The sequence below is a fragment of the Leucoraja erinacea genome, chromosome 16, assembly GCF_028641065.1.
Source record: "Leucoraja erinacea ecotype New England chromosome 16, Leri_hhj_1, whole genome shotgun sequence".
NCBI classification, from domain to species: Eukaryota; Metazoa; Chordata; class Chondrichthyes; order Rajiformes; family Rajidae; genus Leucoraja; species Leucoraja erinaceus.
The window spans coordinates 27899728-27918019 of NC_073392.1; the positions used below are offsets into that span (position 1 = coordinate 27899728).

Sequence of the window (18292 nt, forward strand, 5' to 3'; positions counted from 1 at the left end):
ACCATGCAGAACCTTGTCGAATAAAATAAAGGATGCGCTTATTTTTGTTTGAGCTTTCAACATCTGTACCCAATCCCAGAATTTCCTCTGTGAAGCTAACTGTTATAATATTGTCTGCTGGGTTCTGACATTTGCGAGTTCCCTCCATTAACCATGTAAAAAAAGTAGATGTACTGTATTTCCAGCCAGAAATAGGGCTTTAGAAATAGTGGTTGCATTGGGCGAGAGTGCATTGGTGTGGGGACATGGAGGTAACGAATTGATTCTGCTATTGTTAGCTCTTTCTAAAATTAATAAAGACATGGAGGCCAAGTCATTGGATGGATTTAAGAGAGAGTTAGATAGTGCTCTAGGGGCTAGTGGAGTCAAGGGATAAGGGGAGAAGGCAGGCACGGGTTATTGATAGGGTAGGGGACGATCAGCCATGATCACAATGAATGGCGGAGCTGGCGCGAAGGGCCGAATGGCCTCCTCCTGCACCTATTTTCTATGTTTCTACAAAGTCTGTATCACTGTATACCAGCACACTTTATCTGGCACATACTGTAACAAATAGACATGCGGAAGCCTTGTTATTTAAGTCTCTGTGGCGCAATCGGTTAGCGCGTTCGGCTGTTAACCGAAAGGTTGGTGGTTCGAGCCCACCCAGGGACGCAGATTTTATTAGCTTACAAGTGTTGTTCGCTCGATTTACGTAACTTTTTTTTCCGTTCAATTCTTCGCACTTTGCCTCCATTAGTCCTTGCTTTATACAAACTTTTCTTGCTTTTTTCAAATCCAAGCTGTATAAATATTCCTTAAAATATAATCATTTTCATTGCTGTCATTACTTTAAAAAAAACTATTAACATTATTATATTTTGCAAACTATTATTCAAAATACAAATTTTGATTGAAAATAGGAGCTAAGATGATTGGATAAATGTTTTAGATTTTTGACCAAAAATAGTATTATTCATTTATAATGTTTTCCAAAAGATTAGTGGGTCTTTAAAAATGTCAGCCGGTGAGTGAGGACATTTTTAAAGACTCGATAATATTTTAGAAGTTTTGAAATTGGGATTAACATTATTCTTGGCGGTATACAGAATGGAAGCAGACCCTTCGGTCCAAAATGTCCATGTTGATCATGTCGGAGTTCTGGGCATGTGTGACATATTCCTCTAAACCAGGAAAGACTACTGTCCAAACCTTTAAAAGTACTCGGCAAAATTTTTGAGATGGAACTGCTACACACCAGTTTAGAAACACGGTGTGCCACGGATATGAATTTCAGTGAAAATGAATGTCACTGTACCTCCTCGGTACATGTGACAAATAAAATAGCATACCATACACTGACTAGACGCTCAGAAACATGGAAATTAATCACAACAACGTGTTCAAAAATGACGCTGTATTCATCCGAATTTGTGGTGTTGTTATTGTTGTTTGTTGAAGGAATGAAAACGATACTTGCCAAAGGCGCGGGGGGTGGCAATGTATTATTTTATTTAGTGCTTGGGAGCTTGATATGTTTTTTTTTAATGTCATATTTTGGAAGTACTTCAAAGAAACCAGTTTCCATGCCTTAAATAATCGCAACGTGCACTCAAATAGCTATATAGGGTTTGTTTCAGAAACGCAAAGGCGTTGTTATTGTGTGCCGAAATAGCTCAGTTGGGAGAGCGTTAGACTGAAGATCTAAAGGTCCCTGGTTCAATCCCGGGTTTCGGCAAATCTTTTGTTGCAATTTGTTGCACTTGAATGTAAGCCATTCACACGTACTTTGCAGTTCATGTGGAAACAACTTTTCTTTGTAACTTTCCTCAAATGTTGCCACCGAACAAATTAGAACTGAAATGATACTGCAAAAGGGAAAGTGTAGACACAAAAAGCTGCAAATGTTGGAATCTTGAGCAAAAGACAAAGGCAGCACCTGGTCTGGCAACGTTTCGAATCAGGACTGAGTTACTTCAGCACTTCGTTGTAAAGAGTGGGTTAGACCAGATTTGGCGATCGTTCCCACAAACAGAGCACGATTAAGTAAAATGCCAAAACCCGGGATCGTTCCCACAAACAGAGCACGATTAAGTAAAATGCCGAAACCCGGGATTGAACCAGGGACCTTTAGATCTTCAGTCTAACGCTCTCCCAACTGAGCTATTTCGGCAGATGACAATAATTTAATTAAAATGTATAGCAGAAGGACTTAGGAACCGATATATTTTTATTGATTGAAAGTAATTACATGCCTTTTTTTTGCACAGATATCCCCTGGCCTGATTATTGCCCCAACATTACAACAAACCCCCATATTACAAATGGAGGCCATTCTACCCACCTTGCCTCTGCTGGTTCCTTCCGTTCTCCTCTTTCCCATTTGCTGCATAGCTCGAGTGCGGAATATTTTACTGAATTCTTTAAGACATACACTAAGATGCAGAAAAAAAGAAAGGAGGCGATACAAAAGGCTGCAGATGATGGAATCGGGAGGAAACAAAACTGCTACAGAAACTTCAGCGGGACGAGCAGCATCTGTGGAGGCAATGCGCTGGCCAATGTTCCGAATTGAGACATGCATCTAAAATAAGGCAGTTTGGCCAGGTTTCTAAATCTCTCAGTAAAATGTTTACTCTGGGATGGATGACCTTCTGCAGTGTTACGAAGGATTACAAAAAAAAAAAACATTGGGGGAGTAGGGATGAGGGAGTAGTAGAGAGCAGGTAAAATTAAAAAAAAATGAGCTGTGCTGGAAGGAAGAAAGAGGTGATAATGAAGCCCCGTATAAAATAAACACCAATATTGCCGAAACCCGGGATTGAACCAGGGACCTTTAGATCTTCAGTCTAACGCTCTCCCAACTGAGCTATTTCGGCCGATGTAAAAGAACCATTCAGCCCTTCGAAACCGTATTGGTTTCCATAGACTAAGATTTTCAATTAGTGTTACTATCATAGAAAGAAAGAAATGCTGGATTACTAAAGAGTACAGGAAATGTTGGAATCATTCAACAGGTCAGGCAGCAGCTCTGGAGAAAAAGGATAGGTGACGTTTTAGGATTGGACCTTCTAAAGAAGATTTCAAAGTTTCCATAGACTAAGGTGACGTTTTAGGATTGGACCTAAAGCTAACCTGAAGATTCATTTATCTCTGGCATGATTACAGTTTATAAACAGCAGTATCCCTTCAGGCTGGCAACAATTTACTGACCCGGACATAACCCAATTCCTTATTCATGCTTATATTCTATCCTTTATTTAACCCCGTGAGCTCCCTTCTCGTACAAATACACTAAATCCAAACGCATTTATACCCTCCATTTCACATGTCGCCACAGACTGGATTTAACACATACTTAAAATTGTTGGCTTATTTTTTTTAGGTCAAGCAGATTATATTACTGTATTTAACTTTAGTCCCTTGTTTATTTAAGGGATTGACAGCTGGTATTTTTGCAACTTGCTTACAGCTCTTTTAACGTAATCAGGCTTTGATGAATTTTGAAAAATCCCTTGAAATTGCTATTAAAAATGGTGACTGGCTGAGATAGTTCGGCCAGTGTGGCACAGAAAGAGGTCTTGAGGTCCCTTGGCTGTGGCCTGCAGTTTGGAAGGGGCAGGCAATCATCTTTTAATTGTGCGTTCGCACCTCCATCTCCTCCCTTGTGTATCAAAACCCTATTTTGTCTTTTCAAAGGTTCAATGGTACTTTATTTGTCACATGCCTCCAGCAGCCCAAGTCAAGCTAGGTCCAACCTATTTTCATATGCACATATACGGTGAGGTACAGGGACAATGACAATCTTGTTGTATTAGCATTACAGGCACATAACATCAGACAACACACAAAACATTAATTATGCATAAATTCCACATAAATTCTACAGGACAATGAAAATAAAAAATGACTGTGCTAAAAACAAGGGATCCTCCAGTTTCCTCCAGTTTCCGGTTTCCTCCCACATCCCAAAGACGTGCGGGTTTGTATGTCAATTGGCCTCTGTGAAATCACCCCTTGTGTGTGGGGACTGGGTGCTAAAGTGGGACAACATAGAACTCGTGTGAACAGGTGATCGAGGATTGGTGTGGACTCGGTAGGCCGAAGGGCCTTTTCCCATGCTGTATCTTTCACTCAATCAATGAATCGTGAGTGGGCCATTTGGGTCAGAGATGGGCGGCGCAGTGGTGCAACGGTAGAGGGGCTGCCTCACAGCACCAGAGACCCAGGTTCAATTCTGACTACGGGTGCTGGCTTCATGGAGTTAGTATGTTCACCCTGTGACCACATGGGTTTTCTCCATGTGCTCTGATTTCCTCCCACATTCCAAAGTCGTGCAGGTTTGTAGGTTAATTGGCGTCTGTAAAAATTGTCCCTCGTGTGTAGGATAGAACTAGCGTACAGGTGATCACTGGTTGGCATAGACTAAGTGGGCCGGAGGGTCCGTTTCAACGCGTTATCTCTAAACCAAACTAAAGTAAAGATGAGGAGAAACATCTTCACATAGAGGACTTTAATTTTCTCCATCTTGGAGGGTGGTGATAAGCTTTAGTTTAGTTAATTATTGTCACATGTTCTGAGGTACAGCAAAATACTTTTTGTTGTGTGCTATCCAGTCAGTGAAAAGACTTTACATGATACAGCGGTCATTGAAGTTATTAAAACTTAGCAATTGATGCATGAAATTAAGGGATTGGTCATAACTGTATCACACTCTGCTTTTATTTCTTAAATCACAGTTTCAGCCCACTTCTTCCTCTCGGAAACGTATAGATGAACTATGTGTTAGCAATTCCAAGATTTTATATTTTTTCTGTTGATCCATTTGCTTAAGAATTTCTCCAAATATTTACTCTTTTCCCTCTTTACTTCATTGATGTTATAATGAAGCAGATCTCCTGGGATGGCTTTAAGTTTCGAGGCACTGAATATGAGTGCCCCATGTACTGCTGCTGGGGATAGCTCAGACAAACACCAGAATACAGGATCAAAAAGATGTTCTTTATCTTTTCATGTTCAAGAAAGAACTGCAGGTGCCGGAAAAATCAAAGATAGACAAAAATTCTGGAGAAACTCAGCGGGTGAGGCAGCATCTATGGAGCGAAGGAATAGGTGACGTTTCGGGTCGAGACCCTTCTTCAGACTGATGTGTGGGGGGGGAGGCAAAAAGAAAGGAAGAGGTGGAGGCAGTAGGCTGTGGGGGAGCTGGGAAGAAGGGGAGGGAGAAAGCAAGGACTACCTGAAATTGGAGGAGTCAACGTTCATACATCTGGGGTGTAAACTACCCATGATGCTACCTGCCCCGCTGAGTTACTTCAGCAATTTGTGTGTCCTTTTGTGTGTTAACTGACATCAGTAGTTCCTTGTTTCTACATAGAACAGTGCAGCACAAGTACAGACCCATCGGCATGCAATGTCCATGCCAAACATGATGCCAAGATAGATTAATCTCTGCCTGCATGTGATCCATATCCCTTCATTCGATGCATGTCCATGTGCCTATCTAAAAACAGCTGAAAAGCCACTATCTAAGCTGGAAAGTGTGCCGAGAAGATTTACAAGGATGTTGCCAGGACTTGAGGGCCTGATCTATAGGGAGAGGTTGGGCAGGTAGGCCTTTATTTCTTGGAACGCAGGAGGATGAGGGGTGATCTTATAGAGGTGTATAAGATCATGAGGGGAATAAAGGGTAGATACACAGAGTCTTTTAACCGGAGTAGGGGAATCAAGAACCAGAGGACATAGGTTTAAGGTGAGAGTGATAAGATATAAATAGGGGGAATTTTTTTCACACAGTGTTTTCTAGCTTTTGTGTCTTAACCAGGTAAAAATGTTCCCTGATCATGTTGGCTGCTTTCCCGAGGCAGCGTGCAATGCAGATGGATTCAATGGTGGTGGAGAGGAGGCTGGTTTGTGTGACCACCACACTGTGTCATTGTGCGCATTAGCAAAGGTTTTAGCATCATCTTTTGTAATCGTCATTAATGTCTGGCCTTTTACCCCTTTAACCTAGAGAATGTTCACTGAACTAAAATTCACTGCTGGGTGGGATTTGAACTCTCGGTCTCTGTTATACTGATCACGTCAATGAACCGCTATACCAACATCAGACTACAGCCAACCTGATAAACTGTTACCCTTTGCACATATTCTGAAGTCATTGCAGGAATTTCCAAACCTCGGAAAACGGACTAATTTTCTCCAACAGATCCCCAATTCTCAAAGAACCTCACGGTGGCACAGTGCCACCCTACAGCGCCAGAGACATGGGTTTGATGCTGACTACGGGTGCTGTCTGTATGGAATCTGTACATTCTCCCTGTGACCATTTGGATTTTCTCCGGGTGCTCCGGTTTCCTCCCACATACCAAATACATGCAGGTTTGTAGGTTAGGTTTTTCAGGCTGAAGAAGGGTCCCGACCCGAAACATCACCAGAAACATCACCTATTTCTCCAGAGATGCTGCCTAACCCACTGAGTTACTCCGGCGCTTTGTGTCTTTCTCAGGTTTTGTAGGTTAATTGGCTTCTGTAAATAAGCGAGTTCGGTATTCAGAAAAACGCAAGGAATCGTGGAATTTGTCAAAGATCGCTCGTGATAAACATTCTTGGCAGCTGTGCAGCTACATGAATACAGACCTGTGTTTCATCCGTAGTCAGGATCGAACCCGGGTCTCCGGCGATGCAAGTGCTGTTGAATTGCTACTGGACCGTCCCCATCCCCGTCCTGAGTGTCCCATCCCTGTCCAAGGGGTGGCCGGAGCTGTCTGGGGTGACCCTGGACTGACGGGACATCGGCCCGTTTCATTGGCGGCCCAGGCTTACAGCCAGTGCATAGAAGAATACCAAACTTGCTTATTGTCCCTAGGTGTAGGATAGAACTAGTGCACTGGTGATCGATGGTTGGCATGGTCATGGTGGGCCGAAGGGCCTGTTTCACGCTGTATCTGAATGACACCATCCAGTCGAAATAATTTCTCCCATGTACCCTGAGCCCGCTAATATCTTTAAAACCTAAATCAAGTCACCACTTAACCTTCTACATTCCAGATAACACGATCCTAATTGGTGTAATCTCTTCCAGTAATTTAACCCTTGGAATATAAATGTCATTCTGATAAATCGGCTCCACTTCTCCTCCTGAGGCCGATGTTCCCTTTCTTAACTCACTTGTTTTGCAGTTGGTTTTAGGGTTCGAAAATGATTGGCGACCTGAAGAAATGTATTTGAAATTCTACCCGTATCTGAAAAAGTACACAACGCAGATTTTCAGGAATACAGTTGCAAGGACAAAACTTGTAACAAGAACACCGTGTTTTACTGCTTTGGCGGTGTTGCAATCAGGATTAGTCAAAGTCCTGGGTCAAGGGCTGACACCCGCACATGAGACTGACAGCGAAACGCTCCACGTCACCCTGAAGGCATTTTTCTCCTGGTCGTTATTTACCGCTTTCATTCCCCACCGCGAGAAGAGACGGCTTGTAACATCTCTGCAATGCCCCGACTAATTATAGCGTCATAAACCCCTGACAGATAATCCGCTGTAATTGAATCAAATTCCCCCCATCACAGTGCTTTTGAGATGTGTTCATCTGTTTTTTTCCTGTTAAAACCACAAAGGTTACTCCCATCTGGCAGCTTAGTTTTTTAGTTTAGAGATTCAGTGTGGAAACAGGCCCTTCGGTCCACCATGTCCATGCCGACCAGCGATCACCCACACAAACCAGTTTGAACCTACACACTTGGGCCAATTTACAGAAGCCAAGTAATCTACAAACCCGCACATCTTTTGGATGTGGGAGGAAACCAGACCACCCAGAGGAAACCTATAGAGTCTCAGGGAGAACATGTAAACTCCAAATACAGACAAGAGCCATAGTCTGGATCGAACCCAGGTTTCTGGCGTTGTGAGGCAGCATCTCTACCGTTGCTCCACTGTGCCACCACTGCACTGCTTCCCATTCTGCTTTACGCTTGGTCTCACTGGGTTGGTGAGGTGCTGGTGCTGTGAGGCAGTGGCATTTGGTGTTAAATAGGAAGAGCATTGATTGTAGGGACACAGAGAAACAGCACAGAAACAGGCCCTTCAGCCCACAGAGTCTATGCAGACCATCAACCACCCATTCACACTAATCCTACGCTAATCTCATTTTTGATTCTTAGGTTCAGATTTATTATTGTCACATGTACCGAGGTACAGTGAAAATCCTTGTTTTACATGCTATCCAATCAGATCAGGTAATGCTATACATAAGTACAATCTAGCCAAACTTAATTACAATCAGTAGAGCAAAGGGGAAGATGCACAGTGCAGAATATATTCTCAACATCGTGGTGCATCAGCTCCAGAGACAAAGTCCAATGTCCACAATGGTGTAATGGTAGAGTTGCTGCCTCTCAGCGCCAGAGACCTGGGTTGAAACCTGACCACAGGTGCTGTCTGTACGGAATTTGTACATTCTCCCTGTGACTGTGTGGGTTTTTTCCAGGTGCTCTGGTTTCCTCACACACTCCAAAGACATACAGGTTAATTATGTTCAATAAAAATATTAAATTGTCCCTAGTGTGTAGAACAGTGCTATCATACGGGGTGATCACCGGTTGGTGTGGACTTGATGGACTGAAGGGCCTGTTTCCACACTGTATCTCTAAAGGAGAATTGGACAGCAACCTAGCTTATGGAAAGGGCATTCAGAAGCCTGATAGCAAAGGGGAAGAAGCTGTTCACGAGTCTGGTGGTGCACTCTTTCAAACTTCATTACCTTCTGCCCAACATGAGCAGGGAGGAGAGCGGGGAGAAGAAGAAATGACCAGGGTGGGACGTCTTTGATGATGTTGGCTGCTTTTCCGATGGAGTCAATAGTTGGGAGTTGAGATTTTGGACAAAGCATACGATGAGGTAAATTTAAAAAATAAATAAATGTGGAGATTTAGGGAGTGGGAAGAAGATGTGTGACGACAAGGGGAAAGGGGCAAACAAAAATCCCCCTCATATTTACTGAAGACATTCAGAATGTTTTGGATGCACATCTAAGTGTGTGTTTGTTATGCCCCTCCTAAATAAGAGATGTTTATATTCCTCTGCATGTTTTTATAGTCATGCCCAACACCAAACTAAATGCCGGTTTGTGACTAAACCCACGTCTGAAAGTCACTACCCGTGAACCACCTTCTTGAAAGTACACTCCAGCAGAAAACAGACCACAAAATGGTAGAATTGCTGCCTCACAGCGCTAGAGGCGCGGAATCAATATTGACTTAAGGTGCTGTCGGTGTGTGGCGTTTGCACGTTCTTCCTGTGGGTTTCCTCCAGCTGCTCTGGTTTCCTCCCATATTCCAAAGACGTGTGGGTTTGCAGGTTAATTGACCCTCTATAAATTGCCCCTAGTGTGTAGGGAGTGGATGCAAAAGTGGGATAACATAGAACTTGAGTGAACAGGTGATTCACTAATCCTGTATAGGTTTTTGATTGAAATTTGAAAAATACAGCATGGAAACAGTCGTTTTTGCCAACTGAGTCGATGGCCAACATGGTCTCGGTGGGCCGAAGGGTCTGTTCCCATGCTGGACCTTTCAAATTTCAATCAAAAACCTATACGGGACTGCAGAAAAGGCATGAGACCCAGACTGCCTGGCTGTGGGTTAGAGTCAGTGAAGATGTTTACCTAACCTTTTCACAGAGGGAATCAGAGCCTGTTATCTGCAGAGAGAATGTATGGAGACATGAGGCAGGATTCCAAACTAGTCCCCGGAGACTGCGTTTAGCCAGTATCCATTAAAGTTTCAGCTTCCCCACCCCCACTGCACTGATCATTCAAAGGGTCAGGGTTAGACTGTTTTCCTCCTGGCGTGGTCTCGGTGAAAGTGTTCTAGCTCCAGCGACTAATCTCGAGAAAACATTGTGCGCAGATTATCCTTACAGTTTATTTTAGTTTAGAGATACAGTGTGGAAACAGGCCCTTCGGCCCACTGATCGATGCCGACCACCTGTTCACACTAGTTCTATCCTACACACTCGGGACAATTTACAAAAGTCAATCAACCTACAAACCTGCACGTCTTTGGAGTGTGTGAAGAAACCGGAGCACCCGGTGGAAACTCACGCAGTCACAGGGTGAACGTGCAAACTCCACACAGGCAGCACCCGTAGTCAGGATCAAACCTGGGTCTGTGGCACTGTGATGCAGCAACAATACAGCTGCACCACTGTGCCAGCACATGATAAACTTTGTGAGTGCTTATTCAAAGTAAGCAACTGGTAGAGCCACTGCCTCACAGCGCCAGAGACCTGCTTTCGATCCTGACCTTGGGTCCGCTGTCCCTGTCTGGTCTTCGATTCCCCTACTCTGGGCAAAAGACTCTGTGTATCTACCCAATCTATTCCTGTCATGATTTTGTATAACTCTATAAGATCTCCCCTCATCCTCCTGCACTCCATGGAATAGAGACCCAGCCTACTCAACCTCACCCTATAGCTCATACCCTCTAGTCCTGGCAACATCCTCGTAAATCTTTTCTGAACCCTTTCAAGCTTGAAAATATCTTTCATGGTGCCCAGAACTGAACACAATATTCTAAATGCAGTCTCACCAATGTCTTATACAACTGCAACATGACCTCCCAACTTTTATACTCAATACTCTGAATGCCAAAAGCCTTTTTGACCATCTTATCTACCTGCGACTCTACCTTCAAGGAGCCATGCACCTGGTGAGGTGTTGGATACATGGATATTGGCACAGTGGCAGAGCTGGTAGAGCTGCTGCCTCAGCGCCAGACGCCCGGATTCAATCTTGACTCCGGGTGCTGTCTATGTGGAGTTTGCATGTTCTCCCTCTGACGATGTGGATTTTCTCTGGGTGCTCCAGTTTCCTCCCACTTCCCAAGGACCTGTAGGTTAGTAAGTTGTTTCTGTAAATTGTCCCTTGTGTGTAGGGAGTGGATAAGAAAGTGGGATAACATAGAACTAGTGTGAACTAGGATGATCAACAGTCGGTGTGGACTCGGTGGGCCGAAGGGCCTGCTTCCATGCTGTATCTCCAAACTAAACTAAACGTATGCCTGTTTTAATCGGGAAGTGACAAGATTGAACAGGGAACTGATGACCCACTGAGAATTCTCAACCTTCTTGATGTTAATCGCTGCCGTCAACAGGAAGTCACGGTTTCCTTCCTGTCAACCTGGAGGAAGAACAAAGGGGGTTGGCAAGGGAGAACGGAACCGTGACCACTTCCTGTCCTTCTCTCACCTGTCCATTTGGACTCTTTCTGAGGACCCTGGTTTGGGTACAAGAGCACTGAGATATGTGCCAAGTGATAACATCTGTGTGCACCCCTCTTCCTGTGATCCCACATTAGAGTCATGGAGTTATATAGCACGGTTAAGACCGAAATGTCAGATCTCAGAATTTTCTATGTGAAGAAATTAAATTAGTACGTCTCACTGCACGCTGGTATTTTTTGACACCGTATTCTGCACTCTGGTTTTTTTCTCTTTGCACTACCTGTTGTACTTGCGTATGGCTTGATTATACTCAGGTATAGTATCATTAAGCTGGAAAGAGTATAGAGAAGATTTACAGAGATGTTACCAGGACTTGAGGGTCTTGTTTCTACAAGATAAAAGGAACCGTAGAGGGAGCCCTCCCCGGCCTCCTGGCGGCAAGCCAGCTGAGCTCAGCACGAACCAGACCACAAGGAGAGCAAAGATCGACACAAAGTGTTGGAATAACTCAGGGTCCTCCCGTTTCCAACATCCTCTTCCTCGGTTGCTCCCTCGGAAGGCCATTTCCCATCTGACATTGGAATTGCATGGTGGCAGAGTGGTGCAGCGGCAGAGTTGCTGCCTTACAGCACCAGAGACCCAGGTTCGATCCTGACTACGGGTGCTGTCTGCACTGAGTTTGTATGCTCTCCATGTGACCACATGGGTTTTCTATGGGCACTCTGGTTTTCTCCCACACTCCAAACATGTACATGTTTGTAGGTTGATTGCCTTCTGTGAATTGTAAATTGCCCCATAGTGTGTTGGATAGTGGTGATCACCAGTTGGCGTGACATGTGGGCTGAAGGGCCTGTTTCCATATGATAGTCCCCACCAGACTGGCTGAGAAGATGCTGGAACTGGGACTTAACACTCCCCTGTGTGCCTTGTTCCTGGACTTTCTCACCGCCAGGCTCCAGGTGGTCAAGATGGGAAGACATACATCCAACCCCCTCAACCTGAAGACGGGATCCCCCCAGGGCTGGGTCCTTAGTCCCAGGACTGGACTCCCTATACACACATGACTGTGTGGCCAGGTTCAGCTCAAACTCCATCATCAAGTTTGCTGATGACACTGTGGTGGTGGGCCTGATCTCTGATAACGATGAGAAGGCCTACCGGGAGGAGTTGGCTGATCTGGCACTCTGGTGTCAGGCCAACAGCCTCCTCTTCCATGTCACAAAAACTAAGGAGCTGATTGTGGACTTTAGAAGGGCACAACATCCGAGGACGTACACGCCACTGGAGATAAATGGGACTGCTGTGGATAGGGTGAGCTGCTTTAAATACCTGGGAGTCCACATCACAGAGGATCTGACATGGACAACACACACTGCTGCACTGGTGAGTAAGGCAAGGCAGCGCCTTTACCACCTCAGGCAGCTGAGGAAATTCAGAGTCTCTCTAAGGATCCTTCAGTGCTTCTACTCTGGGGCTGTAGAAAGCATCTTGTCTGGCAACATCACAATCTGGTTTGGGAACAGCTTTGCCCAGGACAGGAAGGCTCTGCAGAGAGTAGCGCGTTCAGCTGTACGCATTATGGGAACTACACTCGGCCCCTGCAGGACCTATACACCAGGAGGTGCAGATCCAGAGCCAACAACATTATGGGGGACCCCTACCACCCCAGCAACGGACTGTACCAGCTACTACGGTCAGGCAAACACCTCCGCTGTCATGCTGTGAAAATAGAGAGGATGAGACAGAGTTTCTTCCCACAGGCCATCAGGAATGTAAACTCTTATCTCACCAGGGACTAATTGACTGTACTAATTTACTGTTGTGTGTTTTTTGTAAACAAATCTTTTCTGACGTAAATACTGATTCTGTTCTGTTCTGTAGTTTTTGCACAATCCGTAAGCATTGCCACTTTAATTTCACTGCACATCTTGTATGTGTATGTGACAAAGAAAGTTGACTTGACTTGAGGATCGAACCCGGGTCTCCGGTGCTCTAAGGCAGCAACTCTACCGCTGCACCACTGTGCCGCCACTCAGCTCTGAAGCCAGAGAATTTCTTAGATTCTTTATCCGGCTCCTACATAGCTTTATATGCATATGCTTGTTTAATTTACATACTTTAGAAACTAGACCAAGTCAGAATTGACATCAACACACTTCAAATCTCAACATCTGGAAAATAGCATCCCAGAACCTATGACATCTATACCGAGGAATGAGATCTGGAAGCAATCAGGAGTGCAATATCCCACAGGAAACATTCAATTTGACTTTGGCATAAACACACATTTCCCTCTGTTTACACAGCGCAGTTTCACCTCACTGCAATGTTCAATTGTTTCAGGCTGTTCTCAGGGACTTCACTTCATGTTTGCTCTGTCCTTCCCGCACACACTCCTCCCACTCCTTAGAACTCCGATTCCTGTTCTCATCCAAGTGAAGAGATTTTGTTCTGGTTGCACTTTCGCACCGGGTCTGCCCCTTGCCCTGTGAGGCGGCTATTTTTAGATTCACTTTGATAATATTAGACCGGTTAAGAATAGTAGAAACAATGGGACTGAGGATCAGCCCTGTCAATACAATCTGCTGAGTGGAAACTTGCACATTGACTGCAGTCAATATTAGCCTTGGCTACACTCTTTAGACATTAGACTTTAGAGACTTTACAGCGCAGAAACAGGCCCTTCGGCCCACCGAGTCCATGCTGACCAGCGATCACCCCATACACTAGCACTATACTACACACTAGAGGCAATTTACAACTCACAGAAGCCAATTAACCTGCAAACCTGTACATCTTTGGAGTGTGGGAGGAAACGGGAGCACGCATGGAAAACCGGTGTGGTCAAAGGGAGAATGCTGACTGCAGTGTGGAAGTTCATGAGACGATTAAAATAGACACAGCAAATCGTAACGTTGGCAATGACAAGTGGGAAGTGGGTGCTAAAGACCAGGTGAGGTGGTGAAAGAGCCTCACAGCACCAAAGACACTGACTACAGGTGCTGTCTATACAGAGTTTGTACATTCTCCCTGTGACCATGTGGGTTTTTTCCGGGTACTCCGGTTTTCTCCCACATCCCAAAGACATGCAGGTTTGTAGGTTAATTGGCTTCGGTAAAATTGTAAAATTGTCCCTAATGTTGAGGTTAATGTTAGTTTATGGGGTGGTAATCGCAAGTTGGCGCGGACTTGGTGGCCCAAAGGGCCTGTTTCCGTGCTGTATCTCTAAAGTCGAAAGGCCTCCAGGCAGGTATGAAGTACCATGACAGCAGATGGTTCAAGACCCCGGAGGCTAGGTACCAATGTTACAAAATGATCAATGGCAACAGCAACAAACTCCCCAATCCAACAGCCAGAGATACGTAACTTCACCTGTGGAAGCTGTGGGAGGGTCAGCCTGTCAAGGGTAGGCCTAGTCAGCTACAGTAGGAGATGCAACCAGGAAGTGAAACATTTCCCTCTCCAAGCAGGACGACATCAAAGCCGCATCATCATGTGGAACCGAGAGAGGGAAGCCGCTGAGCCCGGCCCTTTTTCACCCCCTGAAGACCGGGAACCAGAGAGGAGGGTGAATGGAGCTGATGACAGCAGCGGATACCGGGGGTCTTGCTTTCCGCGTCCTCAAAGCCGGCTACGGGAGGCACCTCTGGTGCAGGAAGGTTAAAGATGGCCGAGCAAGGAGGACGTCGGTTAGCGGGATGATCGGATGGAGAGGCCGGCTGCAATGGAACTTTATGCCCAACTGCGGTTGGGACTGTGAAAATGCTGCCAAAACCTGGAGACTCTTGCATATGGACTCAGTGGACTGTTTTTATGCATTCTGTACCAAATCGGGAATATTACTTATGTATGGCAATAATCTTACTGATCTGTATGCAGGAAACAAATCTCACTGTACCTTGGTGCACGTGATAATTGAGAACCATTGAACCATCTCGCAGATGGACTGATGTCAATCTGCAAGCTTAAGAATGCATGATATGGCCTGACTAATGCTGCTCTGTAAATTGTGATGTTAAAATGAACTTGGATATCAATTTTTCAGGGAAAGCATCATCTTCCCTGAGTCTTGCCTTCATCCAACACAAATAAAAATATAGACACAAGGAAGTGTAGATGCTGGTTTTCAAAAGTGACACAAAGTGCTGGAGTAACTCAGCCGGTCAGCCTACATCTCTGGAGAACATGGATAGGTGACATTTCGGGTCAGGACCATTCTTCAGACCCTTCTTTCGGGTCCCGACCCGAAACGTTGCCTACCCATGTTCTCCAGGGATGCTGCCTGATCCGCTGAGTTACTCCATCACTTTGCGTCTTTTTGAATAAAAATATATATGGCTATCATCTCTTCTTCTTCTTGCATGTGAGGCAGCAGCAGTCTGCAGCAGGGTGATGCTGTCTGGTTCAACATCTGTAGGTGCCCACCCTTAAAAAGGGCGCATGCTGTGACGCTGCTGCTGTCTCTGTTTGTTGTAGTTCGCCTGACTGAGGTCAGTTAACGGGGCTCACCACGGGGAGGTCGACAACATGAGCCCCGCTGTCATCTCAAAACAACTTTGAATGAACTTGAATTGGTTCCCACAACTTTGTACATTTAAGTATGCTCCAACTAATCTAGTCCCACTCGCCCATATTCCACCCTTATCCCTCTAATCTTTTTCCTATCCATGTACCTGTCCAAATTTATTTTAAATGTTGTTATTGCACCTGCCTCAACTGCTTTCTCTGGCAGCTCTGTCAATATACATTTGATACTCTGTGTAAAATAGCTGCTCCTCAGGTTCCTATTCAATCTTACCCCTCTCTCATTAAACCCTCTGGTTCTTGATTACCCCACCCTGGGTTAAGGATTGTGTACATTCACCCTATCTATTCCCATTATGTTATACACCTCTATTAAATCACTCTTCAGACTCCTGCGCTCCAAGGAATAAAGTCCTAGCCTGCCTAACCTCTCTCATTAGCTCAGGCCCTCAAGCAATATCCTTGTAAATCCTCTCTGTATTCTTTCCAGCTTAATCACAGAATATAGTATTAAAAAATGCCAGAGTGCAGTGTGATGTACTAATTTAACTTCTTTACATTGAAAATTCTGAGGTCTAACATTTTAGTCTTAACCATGCTATATAACTCCATGACTCTAATGAGGGATCACAGGAAGGCAGAGGGGTGCACACAGATGTTATCACTTGACACATATCTCAGTGCTCTGCCTCTTGTACCCAAACCAGGGCCCTCAGAAAGAGTCCAAATGGGCAGGCGGGAGAAGGACAGGAAGTCGTCACGGTTCCGTCCCCGCTTGCCAACCCCCTTTGTTCTTCCTCCAGGTTGACAGGAAGGGAGCCGTGACTTCCTGTTAATGGCAGCGATTAACGTCAAGAAACTTCTGACCACACCAGAAGGTTGAGAATTCTCAGTGGGTCATCAGTTTCCTGTTCAATCTTGTCACTTCCTGATTAAAATAGAAATACGTTTAGTTTAATTTAGAGATACAGCATGGAGACAGGCCTTTTGGCCCACCATGTCCGCACCAACAATCAATCACTCGTTCACACATTCCGTGTTATCCTACTTTCTTATCCGCTCCCTACGCACTAGGGGCTATTTGCAGAGGGTCAATTAACCTACAAACCCACGCATATTTGGGATGTGGGTGGAAAGCAGAGCGCCCGGAGGAATCCCACATGGTCACAGGCAGAACGTGCAAACTCCACACGGACATCGTTAGGATTGAATTTGGGTCCCTGGCACTGTGAGGCAGCATTCCTACTGCTGCACCACTGTACCACCCCAGTCATCCTATCCAATCAGAACGTTAGAGTTGCTGCCTTACAGCACCACAGACCTGGGTTCGATCCTGACTACCGGTGCTGTCTGTACGGAGTTTGCACGTTCTACCCGTGACTTGTTTAGGTTTACTCCAGGTGCTCCAGTTTCCTCCCACACTCCGAAGACATACAGGTTTGTATGTTAATTGGCTTGGTAGAATCGTAAATTGTCCCGAGTGTTCGTGTTCGGGGATCGATGGTCAACGCGGATTCGGTGCTGTATTTCTAAACTAAACTAAAATTAGTTCTTAACATTATAGCGCACCATCTCCATAGACAAAGTCCAATATTTGTAATGGGGTAGAGGTGAATTGGACAGCTCAGATTATAGGAGGATTGTTCAGAAGCCTGAAAATAGAAGGGAAGAAACTGTTCCTGAGTCTGGTGGAGCATGCTTTCAAACTTCTGTACCTGCTGCTGGATGGGAGTGGGGAGTCAGAATGACCAGGATGGGACAAGACTATGTTGGCTGATTTTCCGAGGCAGCATGAAGTAGAGAAGGAGACAGTGCTGTGGCAGTACCCTAGCTTATGGAAGGACCATTCAGAAGCTTGTTAACGGAGAAGAAAGTTGAAGACTAGAAAATATATTGTTGTTGAGGTTGTCGATCTAGACAAGATATTCCACTTCAGGAAAAAAGATAAGGCGAGTACTATAAGTGTAACAATATATCCCAGAGTGGAATGGTAACAGATTCTTGACATGCTTGCAATTCTGGGTGCTTGAAATAGCAAACAAATTCTTAACACTTCTGAAACCAGTCTCCAGTCTGCAAACCATGGAAAGCCAAAAGCCTGACTCAACCACAAAAAATATACCTTGAATGGGCATTATATGAAAGTGACTCAATGAGTCATTTTAATTTTATGTTAATTATTTACCTGTAAAATACCTTAGCAAGCTTGTGCAATATTTGGGAACAAATGTGTCAGGTTTGCTTATCAGAAATGGTCGTAAAGCCTTAGATTAAAAGCCACACAGAACAGAAACAAACCTTATGACAATCATCACACGTGTATTAACACTAATCCCTTATTATTTCCACACATTCCCATCAACTTCCCGCAGATTCGACCACCCCATTTGGGATTTGGGAAGAAACCACAGCATCTGCCTCAGATTGAACATAGCACAGGAGCAGGCCCTTCGACCCACAATGTCTGTGCCGAACATGATGCCAAGACCAACTCTAATCCAAAGCCCCTCATACCCTGCATATCCGCGTGTCTATCTGAAAACCGCTTAAATGCCACTGTCGTATC

At 44.9% G+C, this 18292-nt stretch overlaps 4 non-coding genes across 4 annotated transcripts; 2 read left to right on the plus strand and 2 right to left on the minus strand.

Moving 5' to 3' along the window:
* The first annotated feature begins 580 nt into the window (after positions 1-580).
* Positions 581-654, plus strand: trnan-guu (transfer RNA asparagine (anticodon GUU)). The gene has a single exon. It is a non-coding gene; the product is annotated as a tRNA-Asn (tRNA).
* A 990-nt stretch (positions 655-1644) lies between these two features.
* On the plus strand, positions 1645-1717 carry trnaf-gaa (transfer RNA phenylalanine (anticodon GAA)). The gene has a single exon. It is a non-coding gene; the product is annotated as a tRNA-Phe (tRNA).
* A 362-nt stretch (positions 1718-2079) lies between these two features.
* On the minus strand, positions 2080-2152 carry trnaf-gaa (transfer RNA phenylalanine (anticodon GAA)). Its single transcript has one exon. It is a non-coding gene; the product is annotated as a tRNA-Phe (tRNA).
* Positions 2153-2785: 633 nt separating this feature from the next.
* trnaf-gaa (transfer RNA phenylalanine (anticodon GAA)) lies at positions 2786-2858 on the minus strand. Its single transcript has one exon. It is a non-coding gene; the product is annotated as a tRNA-Phe (tRNA).
* Positions 2859-18292: the final 15434 nt, after the last annotated feature.